At 48.9% G+C, this 22,472-nt stretch overlaps 1 protein-coding gene across 3 annotated transcripts in view; it reads left to right on the top strand.

Moving 5' to 3' along the window:
* Nucleotides 1-22,472, top strand: part of kcnip2 (Kv channel interacting protein 2) — a 69,946-nt gene that overhangs the window by 1,163 nt on the left and 46,311 nt on the right. The window lies entirely within an intron of this gene.

Here is a 22,472-nt window from a genome sequence, read left to right as displayed (position 1 = left end):
TAGGCAACAGAGCAGCGTGGAAAGCAGTTTTTATTTGTAAAGTTTGTTTAATTTTTGAGCACAGGATACATAACTGTAATGCAAATTATTTTTTTATATGAGGCTTTGTAACTCATACTTGAAATATGGAACGTGGAGTCTCCATGTCTAACAGGCTGGACACGAATAGTGTAGAAATAACTTTATACGCCCAAGACTTCTTATCAGTGGGAGAAGGTTCATGAAGAAATATAAAAGTAATATTGAAGGTTTTAGCAACGCCTCGATGTGAGAGCTTTTTAACGGTACTGCGCTACTCCGAAAGGGCAACTGTCGATAAAAACACTACACATTTTCACAGTTTTTTTGGCAGCTTTATAAGCGAGTAATTTAACTGTCTTCCCCGCCTGCACACCAGTGCGCAAGGCGAAAAAGGACACCGGCGTTTCTGCACCGACCGAGAGATGAAACATCCAAGAGAAATATTTAATTATTTTAACAAATACTGGCGAAATGTAAACCTCCGCTGTACTTTTCCGTAGTTTGACAGAATTAAGTGGTTCATTTTTTTTCTGTTACTGACATTCACTTAGCACAAGGCGACAGAAGCAGAAACATTGTTTGAGAACAGACATTGGAGGAAAAATAGTCATTTATAATACAAATTTCCAAAGGACGTTTAGTCATTCTGGTATTCTTATCCTAGGTGTCCGTCAGGTTGCTGGGTGTTTTAAGTTGTCTGGAATTTAAACGATTCTTTGCCTCATAACTGCAATACAAGGAGGGTTTATAGTTAAGGTCTGAGGTCGCTCAATTATAAAGCACAGCCTTGGGGGTGGTTCCCAGATGTGCTGTCTGAGGCTCAGTGAGGATATTTAATCAAATTTACCCTAATGCACATGGTACCAGACCAACTCATTTGCATAAAATTCAATTTATTATAAATTCCCGATGATGCGGGAGCTCGACCCGGCATCTCCATGCGCTGTGGAGAACCTGGCGATGGGCAGCTGCGAAGATCAGGGCACCACAGGCAAGGAGCGCTGGCCTTTACGCCCCGACCCCGTCCATGGAGATACACGCCAGCATCTGGAAGCTTCTTCGGGTCGGCAGTCCAGGGAGGATGTCCGTTCCCAGTGCAGTGGAAGCTGTGTACCCCGACGTTTAGCAGTGCCTTTTTTTTTTAAATAAAGCGAGTAACTTTGAGATCTTCAGATGTGATTAGCCCTCCATTTGGGGATAATGCACTCCACATTTTCTGGATGGGTTTTGTGAACTGTTAAGAGATTACTGACACAAATGGGCAGCTGCCCCCCCCCCCCCCCCGGTGAAACCTAATGTGAGGATGGTACTGTTTCTGCCTGCGGATGTGTCTTCTGATGCCCGCTCGTCCCTGGGGCGAGACCTGACTTAAACTGAGGCCGCATGCTTGCAGGAGCACCTGGGATGTTACCCATTGAGCACCTGGGATGTTTCCCATTGAGCACCTGGGATGTTTCCCATAGAGCACCTGGGATGTTACCCATAGCAGCTTTAGAAGCTGGGGAATGTGCACCGCTAGTGATCTGGTGCTGCTACACCAAAGGTTGCAGGTGATGCATTATGGGAAGCAATGTGTAATGTGTTTAGGAGAGGAGTGTAAGTTTTGTGGAGTGAAATTTTCACTGTGAGCAGCATGGCAGCTGGGTGGGTGCTGCTGCTGCCTCACCCCCCCCGGGTTGTGGGGTCGAATCCCACCTCCACTATGTGTGTGTGTGTGTGTGTGTGTGTGGAGTTTGCCTGGTTTTGTGTTGTGCAGATTTGTCTAACTGATCTGTTTTTATCCCTTGCAATCCTGAGACATGCAACTAGGAAAACAGACATCTCTAAATTGCACGTGTGTGTGTGTGTGCGCGACGTGTGGCCTGTCCTGCCTGGGACAGGCTCCCAGCCCTCCCGCATCCCTTCCCGTTTGCGGTTGGAAGATGGATGAATGCGTTTTAATCAGGAAGAATCATCCTGATTCACATTGTGGAGACGGGCAACCGTCCAACTGACCTCTGTGAATATGAGCAAAAGCTTTAGGAATCTGCTCTCTCAACTGTTTTGTGGTGATGCAAGGCAATGCATCTTCAGAAGCTGTGATTTGAATGGAGCAATTTCTTCAACACGTTGGGAATTAGAATAGGAGATGAAGGTGAGAGAGCCCAGCTCACGCACTGACTTATCAAAATCACCCGAATCGGGTCCGGTACCTGTGACGGAATGAGCAGGGTGCTGCATATGAAGCTGCATTTCTCACTGAAAGGTAGCTGGTACTGAGCCACGGTGTGGCTTCTGTCACGGCCTCACATGGTCCCCATCTGTCCTCAAACCGCTTAACGCCATATTGCTCCAGGGCCTTTTCTGATGAATAAAGTAAATGTCCATACCAGTGATTCTCAACCCATGGGTCACGACCCGAATTTGGCTCACGGCAAGTTCTGAAAGGGTCGCGACGCATAGTTGGAAATGTAAGCATTTTAAAATCAGCAAGCTCCTATGCTGTTCCAGGATCAGATTTCCCAGCCCCAGTTCTAGAATTAACTTGTATAAGCGGGTCTTGGGTTGGCAGATGCTTAGTGCAAAACTAGTGAACGCTCAACCAATCCAAGAAGCCAAACCACAGATGCTTAATTTGAAATCCACTGGCACATCCAATCAGATTTGAGCAATAGGTATTGATTGACGTGAAGTATGTTGTTAAACTGGGTATGAGACATTGGCCACAAAGACAGGAGGTGTGGCTACGTGGATGCAGCCATCATCCCGGCATCGGTAAAAAATATCTTACGGCATGTGGCTGACCTAGGAACGCATCAAAACTCGGAGTTTGATGACTAGGTCTATTGCTGTCACCCCATTGTAAAGTTGGAATATTATAAGTTGAACCATCTGTGGAGAGTGTTTGCAAAGCAGGCATCTCCCCCTACACTTGCCCCCCCCCCGCATTCCTAGATGACTCATCCATCAACCTTCCTTGACCAGTGCCTCTGTTTGGGTCCAGCATCTGCTCTGAAAATCACCGGCACGGACGCCGCGAGTCAGTGAGTAGAGCGCCCCAGACAGGCAGGATCCGGGCCCCCGAACCCCTCGGTCAGTTAAACAGGGGCCTCGGCAGCCTACCCGGAGGGGGGGGGGACAGACTGCCAGTGTCTCAGTGCCGTTTCTGGACACAGGAAGGCTGGCTGCCAGCTGGGTGCTGGGGAGGCCCTATGTTGTTGGCAAGATGTGGTCACAACAAAACAAACCAAAGGGGCTTATGTGGTACCCAGAATCCTTAGGGGCTTGGTGATAACTGCACCCGCCGGTGGTCAGTATGGACTCATGTTCAGCATGACTGTCTTATGTATGATAAGCACAGACCATCCTGGCCACGATCCTGACCTCTCCTTTTTTTCGCTGGCTCTGTAGCAACTGCAAACCCCCATTTTTCATCCGTGTACTTTTTTTTTCTTAAGCATAGCGAGCTGGGCCATTATAAATTGTATCCTCATTTAGGTGCAGAAGCTCGCGGAGATAAAAGCCTCGGTGGCTTGCCGTTCTCTCTTCCGGTCCGTGTGGAATGAGCCTCCAGCCGTCGCTCGGCCGCCTTTAAGCTGCATCGTCGCTCTCTGCTCGGCGAGTCCGCGCCGGCAGCCACACGGAAATGCAACTTTGGTTTCAAGTGTCACTTTGCAACTAAAAAGCCCGGCAGGTTTTTCCAAGAGAGAAATTCCATTTATCCTGTTATTCTTCAGAGGACATGTGGTGGATGTTATTCCAGAAGCTTCCACCTGGAGAGCTATCAGATCGTGGATCCTCTGGGGAATCCCCACAGTTACTCGGACGTGGGGGAACAAGGCCCCAACGTTTATAACAGCCCACACCTCCTCGTGCCACAAATTAGCCTTCCGTCAACATCTCCGTGCCCCCGTGACGAGCAAAGTGATAGGCTGTCATCCCATCACACGGGGATAACGGGCACCTTGCTTCTGCACCCGGCCCATTGAATGCCGGGTGGTGCTGGGGGGGGGGAACCGCGTGTGGGGTTCCTCAGTTCTGTTCCGATAGTTGTCAGCGTTCTTGGAAAATACGACATTACGAGTCATTGGGTCGTCATTTATATAGCCGGTGTCCGACTGGCTTCTGGCAGCCAACTGGAACAATTCATACCCTTATAATATAAAATCAAATATCGCATGGGAAGCGGACAAACAGCACCGCTAGCTTCCGCGTACGACGCAGCCATCCGTGGTTAGCGAGCTCTCCCAGCTCGGCCTCCTTGCCAGCTGGACCCTCCTTCAGCCTCTCGCTCAAGGATGTTTCATTGATAATGCGAAAGGTCTCGGGCGCGGCGCGCATCGATCCGGGCTGCTTTAGTGTCCCGACGCCGAGCCTGCTGGGAATTCAGTGCCGCATTCCCCCGCAGCCGGCCGATTGATTAGAGACGCGGTCACGGGTGACTAGCTGGAGGTAAGCTGTGAGCCTCACATGGATGCTGTGTGTAGAGAGAGGAGAGATGGGTCACATGACTGAGATGGGTCACATGACTGAGATGGGTCACATGACTGAGATGACAGGACACAAGACGAGTGACATCGGCAGAGCACGGCGACAGTGGCGCTCTAAATGCCCAATTTGGTTTAATATACAGCTCTCCTCTATTTTATTCTCTTGCAAAGTCTTGTGCTGAATACCAGCATGAACACAGGGTCAGCCTTCGGCTAGCTGGGCGTGCAAAAAAATTCCTGTGCTCTGGTTATTTCTACCCAAAATTTCTCCTCCATAAGGCTTTGGGACCAAAAGAGAGGTAATTCTTTAACTTGGCGCTCATTGATGACTTGTAGCGGTTGGGTGTCGTCAGGCATAACGGATAATGACAATAACCGTGAAACCAGCCACTGTTACGAAGAGTATAAAAACATCTCTGGCCTGTTGCCTCTTGAGCATGACCACCGGCGCCCCCGACTGGTACCCTGGGAAAATCCACAGAGCTCTGAAGGTGTAGGTAGACCCCCTCCTACCCGTATTTCGCTGAGCACGGTGGCCGTGAGGGGATATCGATAAAGCGTCGCCTCGTCCATTCTCTGTTGCCTACGCCGCTAACAGTTAAGCAGCCTGATTAACGTCTTTGCTAATTAACCTCCGTGGGACACGAGCAGTGAGTGTCAGGCGGGATGGTGACGAGATCCCGGGGCGGCGGGAGGCGTCTGTGGGCAGGAATACAGGAGTACAGGAGCCAGCCGTCCCCCGCTGCTGTCCCGCTACTTCGCAGCTCCACAATTACGCCCTCGCCTTTCACACGCTACCCTGCATGTGAGATAAGTGCCCCTTTCCCGCTAGTCCTGTGCCTGTCACATTACAGAACTAGGGACAGTCCCCTGGTAATGTGTCGCTGTAGAAATGTCCAGACCTTCGAAACGTAACGATGCTCTACCCGCCACATACAGCTACACTGCAATGCTTCTTTTCACTTTTCCCATCTTGCTGTCCTTTGAGACGCACAAATACATAGTTGAGAGTGAAACTTGCGGTCTGAGTGCTGGGGCGGGCTATTTTATGGGGGGGGTTAAAGGCTTATTTTACCGAGTATGGGATTCTAACTTTTCAATCACAGGCATTGAGGTCTAACCCACTAAACTACCAACTACCCCCCCCCCCCCCCCATCGGGGAATTTTTTCTGTGTCTAACCCTCCCGCCCCCCATACCCTTCTCTGCTGGAGGCTGGGGCGGATGACCCTGGTTCATGAGTAGATGTGTCTCCTCCTGGGAGTGCTGATGGTGCAGATGGGTCTCAGAAACAACGCTCACCACTGATTACTATCCCTCCAAGATCGATGTTATGCTAATGGTGCATAATGAGGTGGAATTCATTTCTATAAAAAAGTCTCCTGTCCCCACAGCCTCCCGGGCCTCGAACATGTTGGGGCCGGTAAGCAAACAGCTGCGTATCGGTTTGCGTTTATCTCCGTGCATGAAACTCTCACCTAGTTCGGCCGCTCACCAAATACCCTGCTGCCGCTTCGCTAAAACCACTAATATAGCCGAGAATGTTCCGGATGGGTTTTCAGGAAGCGCCGAACCTCGCCCAAGGACACTACAGCACCGCCTCGGGCTGGAACAGATCCCAGAGCATTTTAACCACCAATTAGTTTCCCCTGACAGCAGTGGGCAGCTGGGGCTGTGATTAGCACCCGATGGTGCACCGGTTGGGAGTTGGGTCCACCTTCGTGCGGAGCGCAGGACCTGGGCCCCAGGAACCCAGCTGGTGTGGGTGGCCATGTCACTTTATGAAGATGTGCACCTGTACGTCCTGCCTGGACCTTATCCTGGAGGGAGATGTCTGCTGAGATGTCTCTCTTTTTCACACACAGACACACACACACAGACAGATAGGAAACTGGTCCCCATAAGGTAAAAAAAAACATTTGGTCCCTACATGGTAAGGTATACCTGGACCACACAGACACACACACACACATGTCCACACACACACACACACAGACAGACACACTCGCTGCTCATCCTTCTCCCATAGCTTCTGCTGTCAGCTTTTCCCTCCCCCCAAACCTGCCATCTCTCCCGTAGCCCCGTGGACAGGTCCGCCCCGAGGAACACGCTGAGATCTGTTACCCATGAGCCCCTGGGGGGGGGGAAGCCTCTCACACTCCAGCAGCTTCCGAGCCGCCTCAGTGATCCGAGTCGAGCGGGCTTTTGCTTTGGGGAGGGGGCCGGTGAGTCGATGGGGGCAGCCCTCATTCCGCTTGTCAGTCAGATCCGGTACTCCCCCCCCCCCCCCCACTGTGACCCCCCCGTTAGAGCGTGAAAAGTGAAACGCCACCGTGCCGATTTCCTGACATTCACTTCGCTAAAGTGCAGTCCAAACTTTTAGCTGCTCAGGATGTCTGAGGGGGGGGGGGGGTCTGATCCACAGAAGCCTTGGTCTGGGGGGGGGGCCTGAGCTGACAGGGACCTTTACAACTACTGCAGCCGTCCAGCTTTTTCCCCTCAGTTTCTGTTGATTCCAGGTTCATTCCCACGTCTCTCCATGATGTTACGGATTCTTTCCCCCTCGTCCTCCGCTGCTGTGTCCTTCCCGTTTGGTAGCATTCGGCGGCTGTCATATTCTTACCTGGCAACAGGCGCCAGAGTCCCCGTGTCGCGTAAGGAGCTGTGACGGGCCCCCCCTCGACGCCGGTGCTTACTCTGTAATCCGGTTTCCTCGCACTGCGTCTGGGGTCGTTCCTTCCAAGCCCGACTCGCCGTTCCACCTGCAGGCATTAATATTCAGAGGCTGATTCCCGGCGACCTCGCGTGACACAGAGCCTTGCATTTACAGTCTGGACACTGTCCCATGTGAAATACGCCAGATTTGTAAAATGGATGTCATGGGAGCGTTCCAACCCCCCCTCACCCCCTGGCACCACTGAAATGGCGCACTGGCGCTTCCTTGAAATTTCATGAGGTGTCAGAGTGGCGTCCGGGAGCCCGCCGGTGATTGATTGGCTAATGCAGCGGCGAGGCGGTCATTACGGAGCCCGTGGAATTAACGTCTGCAGCCAGAGGCTCTCGGCCCCTTTGCTATTTATCACCCCCCCCAACATGTAAATTTAGGAATTCCCTAAACCGTCAAGCGACCTGCTGTTTTTCTTAAAAACCTGGATCTGCTCTGTGTACAGAACACAAATTAAAAGCTGGCTGGGAGAATTCCCACCAGATCCCCAAATAATTGGCTCAGGCCGGAATTTTGGTGGACAGGTCAGGAGAAATTGAAGTCGGGGGAAAAGATAAGCAACGTAAACAGAGGCGGAGTGACATAGGGCAGAGAGATTTCTGTAGCGTGTAACATAATTGCATGTCGACCTCTTGTGACACTGAGAATTTTTTGATCAGTTCTCCCCTTACTCTAGCACTAAACAATATTATTTTGAAAAATCAGTGAGGAAATAGTTCCGGATTTCTCTTGCCGTTGAATCACTGTAAACAGCTGGCGAGGTGAAGCCGGGGCCCCCGGAATGCTGGGATCTGGCCGTCATATGAGCGGCACCTGCCTCGCGAGCTTCATTAGAAGCCCTCGGTGTTTTCGTGGAGCCCATCGACTTGCTTCTCCGCGTGAGAGTGTTCATCACAGCTCATGCCGGTACGGCCTCCAAATGACCAGCCTGGGGGAGATGGAGCGAGAGAAGGCACTTCCACCGGGGAGACAGAGATGGAGCGCAATCTCAGCTTTCACAGCTCAACGAATGGGCATCTTGCGGGCGGGATGATGACCCCCAGCGTAAATAAACTTTAGGCGGATGGATTCATCCATTACACACATGCCTGTGAGAACGGCTCTGTCGACACAGCGTACAGAACCGCGTAACACGAGGATTTGGGGGGCAGGGTGCTTTATAAAGCCTTCTTTTGCAGGGTCAGGCAGAGACGGATGACGTGGGGCTGTCTGGTCACATGGTAATGAGACGGAGGTCACCAAAGACGGATTAATAACTCAGGTGGGGCTGAGCTGGGGGGGGGAAGTTCCCAGGCCTTCCTAGACAGAACATACCAATTTACACATGCTGGGGGGGGGGGATTGGAGACCAGCTGGACTATTCCACTGGACAGGTCTCCATCATAATTCATCACGGCCCCTGCTCATGCGGTGCCGTTTATACTTTTATTAAAAATCTTTACCATTTAAGTTTAGGTACCTTTTGGCAATTACTGGCCTACATTTGCCACTCTTTAATCATTTTTGAGTAAATCTTGTAAAAAGATCTTCACCAGCCTGGTGAAGATGCTGCAGCGGTCAGGGTGGACGAACCCACAAGTCTGGATTTATAGCGACACAGTCTTTTTTCATCCCCCCCCCCCCCAAATGCCACGGCTCCCCCTTAACACCCCCTGGCCTATGCTGTTTACAGTCTCTGAGGACTGAGCTGCCTTAAATCATCAGCCTCCTGTGTCTGATGAAAAAACAGGGCCGCCCCTCTTTTGTGAGGCTCAGACTGTTTCGTAATTTTTCTAAAAGCCCCAGACAAAATGACATGCAAGGGGAAGTGAAATGAAGGGCCTGTAGTGCCCTAAAATGCCGTTTGGATTTTCGGGCACAATTTGAAAGCGAAGGTCTGACGTGGTGTTTGCCTTGTGGCGCTGAAAGATTAATGGGCTTTACAGCCCGACCCCCCCCCCCTTTCTGTTTGCGTGGTGACTTTGTGCTCCTCGCTCCCCCCCCCCCCAATCTTTCATTCTTCAAACCAATCAACGGATTATCCTGTAAGAGAAAGTATTAAGTATGGCTTCTCCTGTTACTTTGAATCAGTGCCGTGTTTTCGGCGTGTGCACCTCCTCAGCCAATCCGGATATGTCTTCAGATCAACCACTACTAGTTACTGGTGCTAATTGCAAGCAAGTTAAGTGGTTGAACTGCTTGTGATGATAGGGCTGAACAAAATGTACACAATAGCTGGGGAATCATGGAGGAAAGACTAAAGAAAACCTAAAGTAGGCCGTGATATTACGTTATACCGGTAACAGGTGACGTTATACCGGTAACAGGTGACGTTATACCGGTAACAGGTGACGTTATACCGGTAACAGGTGACGTTATACCGGAAACAGGTGACGTTATACCGGAAACAGGTGACCTTATACCGGTAACAGGTGACGTTATACCGGTAACAGGTGACGTTATACCGGAAACACGTGACGTTATACCGGTAACAGGTGACGTTATACCGGTAACAGGTGACGTTATACCGGAAACACGTGACGTTATACCGGAAACAGGTGACGTTATACCGGAAACAGGTGACGTTATACCGGAAACACGTGACGTTATACCGGAAACACGTGACGTTATACCGGTAACAGGTGACGTTATACCGGAAACACGTGACGTTATACCGGAAACACGTGACGTTATACCGGAAACACGTGACGTTATACCGGTAACAGGTGACGTTATACCGGAAACACGTGACGTTATACCGGTAATATGTGACGTTATACCGGTAACAGGTGACGTTATACCGGTAACAGGTGACGTTATACCAGTAACAGGTGACGGAAGCTGTCTGGTGCTTCTGATGTCACTTCTTGAGAAACTTTGAGCTTGTACTTTTCCGAATGTGTGTTCTTCATGTACAGTAAGTAGACGTTGATTGAAGGCGTTACCATTGAAGGTTAAGCCAAGCTGGTTAGCTGCCAGTTATTGACGGAGATTATTGACGTAAAGTAAAAGCGTTATTAGCTGGTAATTGGGCTTACAGGGTAAATTCACGGACGTCTTAATGCATTGCGGACAGCGGGAGACTGATGCGTCGTGACTCCTGAATGATACAGGGCCTCGGTGCTTGCAGCTAACTTCTAGTGATGGCTTCCAGTGGTACGACGATTGATAACGAAGTACCTATTTGACAAAAAGCCTATGAGTCCCAGTCATGGTTCGACTGGCGTTCATCTCACAGTGTGGCCGGTGTCGAGGGGCCCGCTCCCAAGGCGTCGGTGGGATTAGCATTTCGTTAGCAGCCTCGGCAGTCGCCGCAAAGATAAAGGCGCATTAGCATTTTTTTAATCGGCCACGCACTGCGGTCAGGTCAAGGTGAGGAGGGGGTGGGGAAACAGCGAGGGGGGGCTCCAGATTGGCTTTTTGAAAATCATCAGCTCTGCGCGAGCCTGAACCTGACATCTCTGGGTTGACAAACCAGAAGCCGTCAGGGGAGCAAAAGGTACAGAGACAGCTGGCTGGATCTGTGCTCTGTCGCTGATGGTGGTGTCCCGGGGTCTGTCGCTGATGGGTGGTGTCCCGGGGTCTGTCGCTGATGGTGGTGTCCCGGGGTCTGTCGCTGATGGGTGGTGTCCCGGGGTCTGTCACTGATGGGTGGTGTCCCGGGGTCTGTCGCTGATGGTGGTGTCCCGGGGTCTGTCGCTGATGGTGGTGTCCCGGGGTCTGTCGCTGATGGGTGGTGTCCCGGGGTCTGTCGCTGATGGTGGTGTCCCGGGGTCTGTCGCTGATGGGTGGTGTCCCGGGGTCTGTCGCTGATGGGTGGTGTCCCGGGGTCTGTCGCTGATGGGTGGTGTCCCGGGGTCTGTCGCTGATGGGTGGTGTCCCGGGGTCTGTCGCTGATGGGTGGTGTCCCGGGGTCTGTCGCTGATGGGTGGTGTCCCGGGGTCTGTCACTGATGGGTGGTGTCCCAGGGTCTGTCGCTGATGGTGGTGTCCCGGGGTCTGTCGCTGATGGGTGGTGTCCCGGGGTCTGTCACTGATGGGTGGTGTCCCGGGGTCTGTCAGTGATGGGTGGTGTCCCGGGGTCTGTCGCTGACGGTGATGTCTCAGACACCACACTTCCCCTTCTATCAGGTGAATGACTCCAAGCAAGGACTCGAAAGCTCATCTCTAGAATTGATGTTCCCAACCTGTTTTTTGTATCTAAATGTGGTGTAATCTAAAAATGGTAAAGTGAAAACATTTAAGGGCAAAGCAATGAAAGATGTATGGGTTTAAGGGGTGAGTCACTCATCCCCCCCTAATTACGTGTCATGTGACTTAAGAAAACCTGCTTTCAACCAACCAATTAACCAACCAACTTCGGTAAACTGCCTTTATTGGGCTATTACAAAATGTCAGAACGTCACGATTTGTTACCTTTGGTGCCGGTCTTTCCTAGCCCTCACACACCTCCTCCCTTTTGGTTCATGTGATGCAAAAAAATAAATTCTTTGCTTATTCAGTTAATTATTCAGTGACCTGGGAATTAAGCTATTAATAAAGTAACTCATTTAAAGGGGCGCAAACAGACGATACTGAGGAAAACATTTTGCTTCAATGTTACTCACGTCTCTCATACATCACAGATCCACACCTTTGACCTGCTGCTAAGACCAGGATTATGAACCCTGGTAGATAGTCTACAGAGTCTAGATCCACATTCTGAAGGTGGTCCAGTCCTGTTTACGAACTGGTGCTCCTCAGGAATAGGTACTAAAGACTTATATATTGTTTGATTATTAATAATAACTGTAGATAATATGTAATGAGGCCCAATATTTTGTTATATAGCCTCAAAGTTTTCCAGCACTTTTGTGGTCGTCATAGGTGACGTTAGAACATGTAATGTTCACCAATCCGGGGATTAGTCAGCTGGGTCACCCTGCCTAGCTGCTGCAGAATGGATTAACTGACCAGTTAGGCACTTGCCTGTTGCTGGCTGCCTATGATAACGATGGATTGGGGGGGGGGGGCAGCGAGGGGGAAAGTTCCGGAATGTCATTTGCCTGTCAAGCATGTAGGCCACCCAGGAAGTCTCTGTCATATCAGATGGGTGCACCACGACACGGGCTTATGACGGAGGGGAGCCCTTCGCCGTCGACTCGACACACAAACTCAGCCTGCACCTTCCTCATCATCAGCTCTCGCTCGCTTGCCGATTTCACCCGGAGAATTAATCTTTCATGCCAAACCTTTATGAAAAGCTTTCCGAAACGGCTAAAAATAACGCAGACGTGTGCGTGGCAGAGGGGACAAAGAGGCAAACCGCAATAGACACGGCACCCTAGTGCTCGCTGGGAAGGACGAAAGGAAAAACGGCGTGGGGGAAGATTCTGGACCAGCCCCGGGAAAGCCTTCGTCATGGGGGGGAGAGTCGGCCTGCTGGGTGGCTAAAACGCACACGTGCGTATTTATATGTGTCTGTGATGGAGAGTGCGCTGCGGAATGTGCTGCTGGTTACCGTGCCCACTGTTGCCATGCCAGTGTGACAGTGGAGCTGATCTCATACTCTACATGGGGGGTCCATCTCGCCAAACTGGGATTCTGAACATCATGCAGGCAAACAGCGAGACTGAAACCTCACCTGCTCCGTGCTGGTTACCTCCGGCTTCTGATTCTCTAATTCCCCTTTCTTGTCTTCTTTAATCTCTTGAAGTGATCTGGCAGAATTAAGTGATCATCTTTCAGTCTTTTCCTTTTATGCAGCCTTTCATGCTCCGTACCACTGAAGTTGTTCGTTATCCAGAGATGGAGGGTAGAAACTGTTAGTTTAATGGCCATTAAATATTTAAGTCTCAGATTAAATGTGGAGCAGCGATGGGTGATCTGGCGACACCCCCTGGCCTTTCATTATTGAGGAGAGGTTATCCCAGGATGATGATGTCACTAACCCCGGTTTAAGCATGACTGGGTGGAAACTTCATCTTGGCTTTAGTCAAAATTTAAGATTATAGACATAGGCAAACGATACGATACAAAGTGGTGCAGAACGGTATAGGCAGCATGAAACGATACAAAGTGGTGCAGAACGGTATAGGCAGCATGAAACGATACAAAGTGGTGCAGAACGGTATAGGCAGCATGAAACGATACAAAGTGGTGCAGAACGGTATAGGCAGCATGAAACGATACAAAGTGGTGCAGAACGGTATAGGCAGCGTAAAACGTTACAAAGTGGTGCAAAACTGTATAGGCAGCATGAAACGATACAAAGTGGTGCAGAACGGTATAAGCAGCGTAAAACGATACAAAGTGGTGCAGAACGGTATAGGCAGCATGAAACGATACAAAGTGGTGCAGAACGGTATAGGCAGCATGAAACGATACAAAGTGGTGCAGAACGGTATAGGCAGCATGAAACGATACAAAGTGGTGCAAAACTGTATAGGCAGCGAAATAAGATACAAGACTGCATATTGCACAACAATACAAGAGTGGGTGACATTAGAGAAGTTGTAAATTCAAATGGCTTACAAACAGAAACAAACCCCTCTTGAATCTGCTGGTCCATCTTCTGATCTTGTGAAGCCTTCCTGATTGCAGGGGGTTTGTGGCAGAGGTGGCAATGGTCATGCTGGGGTCCTAGGGTCCCCCTCTTTGAAGACAAGTGGATAAAGTTAAGATTTCCTGGTGTTTCAGATCCAAAGCTCACCTGGTACCTCTTCTGGAGATCGAGGTGGCGCCCGTCTGCCCACGCACACAGAGCCCTGTTCTCTGCCCAGCAGGTCGGACTGTGAGGCTCCAAGGCTGACAGATGTTCAGGGTCACGCTTTAGCTGAGCACCAGCAACGATGCAGTGAAGCGCTCCAACCACAGTGGCTCCCGGACGTCCCTCACGCCTTCCTCGTCTCCTCACTGGGGTGCTTTTCACAAGGATGCTCTTTCTGTGCTCCCCCCCGCCTGTCCGCGGCTGTTGCACACAAGTTTTCAATAACGTTCGTTTTCTAGATGTAACATGATTAGCATACGGGCATTTGGAAGAGCCCGTAATCAGGTATGATCGTGACAGAAATTCTGCTCTTCTTTTTGTCTTGAGTTTGCTGCAGGGACGTGTACAGGGGCGGGGCCACAGAGGGCAGTGATCCCAGCTGAATGCTGATTGGTCTCGGGAATGCCCCTTCCCCTGTCACTCACTGATTTGAAACACATCATTGGCCGCTGAAATTGGCCCCTCTGTATGAATTATGATGCTCCTCTTATGCCCCCCACCTTAAAAAAATCCTGAAGTTTGCTGTGAGCCCCATTTAAATATTATACCAAGCATGACCAGGTGTGAACTTCACTGAAAACCACTTGTAGACCACAAGGCATCTTCAGGGTGGGGTCAAAATATTCATTTAGGAGGTGCTGGGGGGGGGGGGGTAGGGGTCTTTCCCGTGATTTCCCACAGACAGCTTGCAGGATGGGCTCTGACTGTATCCATTTAGAGCCATTCACTGTCGCTGGTGAGCTTTGAAGCTTCTCTGTGTCACCTCCGGTCCCCAGGACACTCTCTGCTCCATGGGGGAAGAATATTCAGACATATGAAGGTGGGAAATTAGTTTTTCCTTAGTGTCTTACTATGAGACTATACTTAAATAATTTAAAGATGCAGCTTCTTGCTCTGGAGTGATTTATGAATAAATAAAACTCATTTTAGAGAGGTGGGGTTCCAGGCATTTGTTATTTATACATGAATAGTTAAAAAGCACTTCATGTGCCATAATTCCTCAAGATGAAAGTTTGAATAAACGGCGTGTATCAAATTAGTGTCTTCACAACCGTGGCTACATATTACGGATATCCCAGATGAAGTGTTTCGCAATCGACGTGAAAAGAAAGACATTATCTCAACGGGAAGCTAGTTTATTTGAAAGTTATGCTTAATTAACTTCGAGATGCCATTTATAAAGAATGAATTACATCGGAATTAAGTTCAGAAGAGGAAAAGGAATGTAAACGTCGTAGGTTCATCATTGGTAATCTGGGATTTTACAATGGAAATAGTGAGGTTATATTTTTCGTCCTGATTCTGCTGCTTTATCCATCTCTCTACTCCCGCTTTTCTAAACTTCTGTATGGTAATGAAATGATTATCGGTCTGGGCCAAAATGGGCTTCAGGGTTAACAGTGCCGGTCCAGCGGGGCCCCAGAAAGCCAAGGCTAGCTGCGCTAATGAGCGGCGCTAATCAGGTGGGACCAATCAGGCCGACTGATGGTGCCTCAGCGGGCAGCCCAGCATGCTAATGCTAACAGCGCAGGCTAGCCGTGGTCCACGCTGTTTCTGTCAGTCCTCAAGGCAAACATAGCATTTTGCTATGGATGAGTGGGGGGGGGGGGAGAAAATACACAAATCAGCCGCTCCCATCAGTGCCTGTCGCTCCGTCCCGAGCGGGAGGATTTGATGGCCCCGGGGACGAGTCCTCAGCCATCTTTGGAAGAGCTGGTGGATTGATGATGAGGGACCTGGCTTACGGATGGACTCCAGTGCGCGGATGGGTAGAAGCTCGCAGGAAAGCGGTCAAGATAATATAGCTACTTTGGGTAATAAGTTAAATCATGATCAGTAGAGATTACTATAAATGAGGCCCCACCAGTACATTTTAGCATACAGGTTTGACCCCCACCCCTCTGCCTGAGCCATCACTGTCTCATAATTCTCAGTCCATTTCACCCCTGCTTTGCATTTTTTTTCTAATTAGTTTCAATACCACCCTTTATCGCCCAGCTTGGCCGTCCCCTTGCCGCAAGCACGTAGGACCGATTCGCTTCAGACATTCAAACCCGGAGCCGGCATTCGTGGCCCCACCTCATGCATCTCATTATCTGTGACTTTCCCAGTGCCGGTTGACTCATTTAGCAACATAAGCGGCAGCCAGCCGCACCACCTTCAGGGGGGATGCCGACATAACAAGTCAGTTTCACTTGTCTCAGACAGGGGGCGCCGGTGGTGAAGTTTACCTAGGGTACTATATGGGCTTTGACTGATACTGAACGGACTCCCCCGTCAGTGATCCTCCTTCTCGTGGGCTGCCCCATGACTCCGGAATCTCAGAGAGATGCGGGAACGCGTGCCCGTGTCAGCACGCTGGGAATCGATTGGCCCCGGACGACGGATGGAGTGACGACGGAGAGCAGGATCATTTTTGAAGTATAGCTTGAGTTTCATGGCACCTCAGAAATGGTAGGGTGGCAGGGTGGGGGCCCCGGCAGGTCGTTATATTTGTTTGTAATGACTTATCGATCTGGTTGGAAAAACATCGTGTGGAACGTAATTCCGCCTGGTTTCAGGGAGCTTGAGATCCCAGACTGTCATGTGGTGGTGAAAAATGTCGAAGTGCCACGTTCCGGTTCCACAAACTCTCAGTTGGTTACGGGCGGTGGGGCGTGTGAATTCCTGGGCAGTAAATAAGGAGATCAGAGTGTCTGTGATTTTAGAATGAGCTTGGCAGCCGGAGGTAATCGCATCCAACGGTGGCATTTTGGAATCGGCTTTTGTGGGGCTGCTTCTGGTGACAAAACCAGGCCCACAATTCCAGCCAAAGATGAAGGTCACTCAAGCTGATTTTGTGTTCGATGAGCCCTGCGAGATGGTCTCACTACACTACTGTTTTGGTTGCGACTATGCTGTACCAGAATCATTAGCGCGATGCTGAGACAATTGGTTACGACTTTCTTTGCAAACAGGAAGTAGTAAAGACAAGAAGGACAGTGGAATTAAAAATACACATGACAACAGGCAAATGCAGACTCACCTACTTCCTGGGGAAAAAAATGTACGATATGTAGACACTCTGACAAGCACTGGTGCATACACTCTTGCAAGCCAATTGAAAGCACACACCCTCATCATTTCCATGCTCCCCCCCCCCCCATTCCACTATTCACTTCTGTCACCTGTCAGATGGTGAATTGAAAAAATGGTAGCCAGGTAAATTCCTCCAGTCAGGTCTCTCAAAATGGCAGTGTATAAAATACATTTTATTCCAGAGCTTTCCGGGGCCTGGAATTACCCAGACCAGAAGAGGTTTCCTCAATCACCTCTCCGTCCGTAATGAAAGCAGCCACTGCTCTTGCCTCTGAACCCTCTTGGGACTGTATTAAAGACCTGACATTTTTTGATATCCTTGCTAGTAAGATAAAGCCTTCTGGAGAGACATCAGTTCAGTTTTGTGAAGGAATCTTTTTTGCATTTCAGTGACCTTCCACACAGGTGTGTTTGTCCAGAACGGTGCGTCATTTTTCCGCAGTGTTTTGTCATTAAGTGATTTCCATAGTTCTGTTTAGTTGTTGGATTTTGGTGATTTATTGCCAATTTATGCATTTGACTGATCTGCTCACTGGTAAATCCATTGCTGAAGAGATTTGTTCAGCATTTATCATTTCGTAATAATATCGATATATCCACATTTTCAGGCACCTCTCACCCTTTTGGGTTTCACCGTGATCTATTTCCTGTCCTGGGTAATACGCATCCAGTGTTATAGGGCTCTCGGGCACCCCCTAGAGGCCAGTGAAGTCACCTGCAACAACATGTCCAACAACATGGGAAAACTTGTGAACAACACGGGCGATTCCAGCCCTTATCCCTGGAACTCAGTGCTCCACGCCGAGTCACAGTTTCCTTAACAAAAAACTGCGACACTAATTAGTAGCACTATTAACAATCTGCGCAGAAGCAGAGGGTGTTACCTCACACCAAATTGACTGTGTACGTGGCACTTTGTGTAACCATAGAGACCCTGCGCCGTTTGTGAAACACCTTCACTTTCACTTAGTTCAGAAGGACCCATTACTCAAGCCTGCAGAGCCGTGAAAAATGACCGCATGATTATCCTATTCGCGATATTGATTTTGTCAGGGGTCCGTCGCAGGACACAATGGGTGTTTGAGTTTTACATTGAGGTGACATGTTAGCAGCGCGTGGATGCTGGAACCATCGCTTCCTTTCCTCTTGTCAGTGTGTAATTTTTACAGATGACGCCTTTTTTAGTTCATGCTGGTAAACACTTCCTGTCAGCGTGAAATCTAGGAGAGCCGCTAAATAAAGTCTCATTGACCGATAACCTTCTGCTGTGTGTGTGTGTGTGTGTCTCTGAATTTACAGGATTTTCATAAAAAGCAGGATGTGTCCCCGTAATACTTTTTCCTTTGACAGCTTCATTTAAGGAACTATGACTGACAGATTCTCGCTGTTTCTTTCGTTAGTTCAGATGGGTTGGCAATACAATACAATTCAATTCCATTCAATTCTGTTTAATTCAGTTCCATTCAACTCAATTCAATTCAATTCAGTTTTTATTGTCATTAACACAATGTGCAAGCACACGTGTAAATGAAAGAGTTGCGGCTCCACCAGAACTTGCGAATGTGCGAGACACAAGGGGACAGGAGTTGGAGCGAGGGGAATATAGATAAATTACACATACATTACATACGTTATACATAAAAGATACATACAGGCTGTGCATACAGATACAAGTATGCATATCAACATATCAATGACTGTGAACATCGCCAGCGCAGAAAGGCGAGCGTTTTGTGCATAAGTGTGTCTGCACATACGAGGCATGTGTGATTGTCAATTGGAAATGGCGATGCCACTGTGCTAATTACATTTTAAATTACATTGTAACAAATGGATATAAATCAATAGGATTCAGTCCAGCCTAACAGAGCAGCACCGGCTTCCCCAGAAATAATGAACGTCTCCGTGGTAACTGCCGGTGTTTTCACCTCGGAAAGTCTTGTTGGGAGTAGCTGGCCAGACGTGCGCTGTCGGCATCCCGCTAAAACACAATCGACAGAGTTTCCTGTTTTTAATCTTCTGATTGAAAAGACCTCGTGCTGCTTCTCATCACCATTGCTAACCCGTTCGTCTGTTCCTTTATTGAAAACAAATGAAGGGTTTAGAAGCTCAGGAACTTGGTGGTTTATGTATGGGTGTGAAACGAGAGCAATCCACCAGAGATGCAGGCAGGTGATGATTCAGCCCCACGCATTTGGGGAATGTGGGAGGGACTGACATCATTTTGCTGTTGACCCAGCAATCTGAAGCATTAGCAGCCCATGTGGAGGGCTGCCTTTGCTCCCATTGGTCAGTGGCAGTCCACAATGAACAACCTCAACATCCTTGAGTCACCCATGTTGGTAGTTAGGCAGGTCTTACAGTACCAGTCAAAAGCTTGGACACACCTACCCATAGAAAGGGTCACATGTACTATTCTCTACATTTTAGAATAATTATGCAGATATCAAACGTATAAAGTAATATATATGGAATTATGCACTGAGCAAAGAAGTATTAAACGAAATTATTTTGTTGGGGGGCAGCTTTGTAGGTTAGGACTCAGAAGGCTGCTGGTTCAAATATTTGGGTCGGCAGAGTGATGCCCCCATTGGGCCTGTGACCAAGGCCCTTAACCCCAATTTCTCCAAAGACTGGCTGACCCTATTGTCTCCTCCACGCCAGTCCCATGAGGTGGCCTCCTGGGATGCTCTGCCAGCTGTCCTGAAGCAGGTCCCACATATGCTGAGCACCCATTGGCTGCTTTTCCGTCACTCTCTGGTCAAACTTCTCCCAAACCATTTCTGCTGTCTTCAATCAGGTGGCCAGGTCATGTGAGGTGACACTATCACTCTCCCTCGTAGGAGGCTCGTCCAAGCTTTTGACTGGTGCTGTATGTTTACAGTGTGGGCCTCTTTACACCAAGCCAACAATTTATTATTTTGTTGTCGTCGTCAATGATGTTGTTATTCATCCATGGCCGGTACCCGCTTGTCCTGTTCCGGGTCGTGCGGGTCTGGCGCCTTTCCCAGAAGCTGCAGGCACTAGGGCTGGGAACAACCGAGAACAGGCCAACACACTGCAGGGCTCACTCACATTCACACACCGTTCATACCTACGGACAATTTGGCAACTCCCATTCACCTGTTTGTAGTGTGTGTGTGTGTGTGTGGGCGGGGGGACCTCTCGATGGTCGGGGAATGGAACCCTGCGCCCCAAAGGGGTGCCTTCTACTGCCAGTCTGCTTGTTCTCCTGAATTTCACATGGCTTTCCTTCAGGTGCTCCTGTTTGCCCCTGCAGCTCCAAAACACCTACAGTAGGCGACTCAGGTGATTTGGTGACTATACTGTGTCAGTATGTACATACTGTATCTGCCACGGTGTCCCCTGCCCAGTGACAATCACCGGAAATCTGTACTGAGAAAACGGATATGGAAAATGAAATGTTTAGTAGTGAAGTTATCCTTGGAAAATATATCAGCACATTTACACAATTTTGAAAAAATTCACTTTAATCTGAGTAGGGCAGAGGTATTTAAACTTTGGGGCGGGGCCCCCTGGTGCGCAGAGGAATTGTGGGTGGGTATCAGCCTATCAAAAACAGTTCAAATACCCCTGGAGTACAGTAATCCTTTGTAGCTGGGCAAATGTATGCCGAATTGAAGCCAAACAACAATGTTTTGTGTATTTAAAACCCTGTTATTTCACAATTACAATATTTATTGAACACCGCTGTCTCGGAGGAGGAACATTCGCAAATAGCTATGCAGGCAAACAGAAGCACCATATAAATAAAATATTAAGTGCATATGCTATTAAAAATCAGTTCTACTAATGGCAGTCTAATGAGGGAAGTCTCCTGTGGTGACAGCAGGTTTCCCTGCCAAAAAATAAGGGAGACCAAATTGGGGGAGACGTTCCCCCGCCGCCGGGTTTATATTTTCGTTATTAACTCCGTCAATGCGAGCTGCTCGGAGTCGCCGCTCGTGATAAAGCCGCGCTTAACTCAAGCCGGCGAAATCAGCCGGAGAATGACGGACGAGAAATAAAATATCGAGCGTTCGGCGATATGGGGGCGCTAAACTGGAAAGCACAAAAGCAGCAGATGTGAATCGCCTCTTCATATAGTCTCCAAAAAAAAAAAAAAAGCACGAAGTGTTCACTTTGTGTAATACAAGGGTCTTTATCTCATTTGAGCCCGGTGGTATGTGAATTCTCCCATGGGGGATGGGGCAGACATTTCATTTTCAAGCGATTTAATAAAACGGTGAATCCCCACGGTAACACTGGATGGTCTTTGCTGTCTATCTCTGCGGGTTATCTGGGGTGCAGTAGATATACTGTTTAATTGCACAGGCTCCATGTTTGTTTTTTCCCTGTGGGGACATCGACCATGCATAATGGTAAAACACCTGGATTTAGGAGTGTCTGTTTTGATTGCTTATTTAAAGATTATTCTTAGCAAAAAAAGAAGTTGTTAAGGGTAAATCTTAATGGTCACTGATCGAGTTATAGTGATGCATTGTGGGGGGTCTGTTTCCTCTCTTTATGGTGACCTTTCACCTAGGAAGTCTTTAGTCAGGGTTTTTTCACACCTTGTTCTGCATTAGCCTTTCACCAGGCCTGTCAGGCTCAGCAGAGCCGAAGCCCTAATCCTGATGTAGGTTTCACTTTACAGATGTGAGAGACATGGGGGGGGGTTGGTCCTGTTTTTTTTAATTTTTTTAATTAATGCACAGTATGATGCTATGTTAAACGGTTCTTTTGGACGTGAAATGATTGTGTTAGAGTAACACTGACGGCCAAAAAGTGTGAGACCGGCTTTTAAACAGAAATCAACCTGTGGCCTGCAGCTAGTATTGAAATGGACGTCTGACCGAAATTGAGATTTGTGTCCCCTGTGAGGTATAACCTCGCGCTAATGCTAATACCGCTATATCCTTTCCTGGGTGCGTCCAGTGATGCCAGAAGATAGACTTCAACGGTTTCATCAGTTGTCAGTTATAGCTGATGGTGGGTATTGTGTTTAACAAGTAATCCCACACAGTGTGTGTTTCAAAGCCACATTTACCCAATCATTCTCCATTTCTCCACGACTTCATTGATGCTGTGGCCGATTTTAGCCGAATCGCAGTGTTCTGTTTATTTGGAGAGTGTGACCTCATGTGATTACTTTTTGACCTGTGGTTTTCGATTAAGCTCCATTGAGCAGACCTGAAGTCTTGGCAGCTGTTTGGGGGGATGGGGTAGCTCTGTCAAGTCCATTAATCCGGGCAGTGGTCCATTTGACCTCTGGGTGGTCGGCGGTTTCGTGACCAAAAGCTGTACCTGCAGGTTAGCCTCGACAAAATAACATTCTCACCTTGTTCCGTCTTCACCTTTCTAGAACAGCTCCAATCAAACCTCACGGTTTTGTTTAATTTATGTCCCAGTTCTGCCCAGCTCGGTCTGTTCATTACCAGTCTCCTTTCAGGC

The sequence above is a fragment of the Paramormyrops kingsleyae genome, chromosome 20 (genome assembly GCF_048594095.1).
Source record: "Paramormyrops kingsleyae isolate MSU_618 chromosome 20, PKINGS_0.4, whole genome shotgun sequence".
NCBI classification, from domain to species: domain Eukaryota; kingdom Metazoa; phylum Chordata; class Actinopteri; order Osteoglossiformes; family Mormyridae; genus Paramormyrops; species Paramormyrops kingsleyae.
This window is presented reverse-complemented; position numbering and strand designations above follow the sequence as displayed.